The sequence below is a fragment of the Micropterus salmoides genome, unplaced genomic scaffold (assembly GCF_014851395.1).
Source record: "Micropterus salmoides isolate LMB-PRFRI ecotype aquatic unplaced genomic scaffold, ASM1485139v1 Ms_hic_scaffold_4040, whole genome shotgun sequence".
Taxonomy (NCBI): domain Eukaryota; kingdom Metazoa; phylum Chordata; class Actinopteri; order Centrarchiformes; family Centrarchidae; genus Micropterus; species Micropterus salmoides.
The window spans coordinates 2814-4354 of record NW_024043419.1 but is presented as its reverse complement, the minus strand read 5'-3'; the positions used below and the strand labels follow the sequence as shown (position 1 = coordinate 4354).

The 1541-nt window shown below is 39.2% G+C and overlaps 1 long non-coding RNA gene across 1 annotated transcript; it reads left to right on the top strand.

Annotated features, from left to right (window-relative positions):
- Positions 1–371: 371 nt before the first annotated feature.
- LOC119887179 lies at positions 372–904 on the top strand. Its single transcript, XR_005441630.1, has 2 exons — positions 372–524; positions 708–904. It is a non-coding gene; the product is annotated as an uncharacterized LOC119887179 (long non-coding RNA).
- Positions 905–1541: the final 637 nt, after the last annotated feature.

The window sequence follows — 1541 nt, the reverse complement described above, 5'->3', positions numbered from 1 at the left end:
TGAGCCCGGTGCTCCTGGCCCGAGGCCATTAGCCCGGCTCGGCCCAGTTTAAAGCCCTGGCTCGCACTGGCCCGACAGTGGAAACGCGGCTATTGATTCTCGTGGAAAAGTGAAAATTAGACAGCATAGACAGGACCTCAATGATGCATTGATGTGGATGGGTCTGCATCAAAAACATTTTTTGGCCACAAAGTCTGATCAAAAAAGCACTTTACCTGTAGAGTGTGTATCACAACTGGGAGAGTGCTGAGCATTGTCTGCAGGTAATACACTGACTAGACGCAAGAACATCAACCTCACTTTGAAAATACTGTAGTATCTGTTTTTGAGTCCCAGAATGAAATGTTTAATTATTATATTATTGTAGGAAGAGGAGTGTTTGCCACACAACCCATTGAACCCGGGGACTTCGTGTTGGAGTACAGGGGTAAACTCCTCACACAGGAGGAATGCAAGTCAAGAAAATACTCAGAGATTGAAAGCACATTTCTCTTTGACTTTCAGTGGCAGAATCATCACTTATGGTAAACATTGAAAGATGGATGTTTTGTATTGATTTAGCGAAATTACGAGTTAACCCTGAAACAAGGGTTTAATACTTGATGAATGAGTTAAGCAAAAATACTCTTAAATTCTTTTGAAAAAACTCTTTCAATAAAACTTTTAAAAAGATGTAAAACTATTACCATTTTTTTGATACTTTTCAGCCTGGATGCATCTGAAGAAGATTTATCTCTCGGAAGATTGGTCAATGACAACCACCAAAATCCAAATTGCGTTATGAAAAAAATCATAGTTGACAACAAACCACATTTGTGCCTTTTTTCTCTGAAGAAAATAGAAATAGGAGATGAAATTGATTACAACTATGGTGATTCAAAATGGCCTTGGCGCTGTAAGGTGAGTTGGTTAGATTAAGTATAGAGATTTCTTTTTTTAAATTTTTTTGTTGCAAAAGAAAATTTTGTATTTCTCCAAAATTAACCATGTTTCCAATATTACTCTTGACTGTCTATGGAAATGCATTTAATCTTTGATCTGTGATGTGTTTAAAATGAGTTCTTCTTTATCTGCAATCCAGTTGAAAAAAAACCAAGCTCCAGCCGCAGCAGAAGAGAATGAGACCAGCCCTGTTCCTCAGATGCTGAATGATAGACCTAACCCAGATCAGACCTGCACACAGGTAAAAGTACATTCAAACACATTCATCTATGCTGACATGTATCCATGACCCTATCCTAACCCTATCCATGATCCACTGCAAACTCTTGGAATAGACGTGAGCTGCTTTTTAGTCCATGCTCTCAGTTAAAGTTCAGTGCTGTTTCACCATTAGATGACCTTATTAGCCTGTGAATGTCTTTCATACAGTTCTGAGTCTCTTCTTGTCTGTCTATTTCAGGTGAAAGGCCTTCAGACTCCTGCTGCAGCAGAAGAGAATGAGACCAGCCCTGTTCCTCAGATGCTTAATGATAGACCTAACCCAGATCAGACCTGCACACAGGTAAAAGTACATTCAAACACATTCATCTATGCTGACA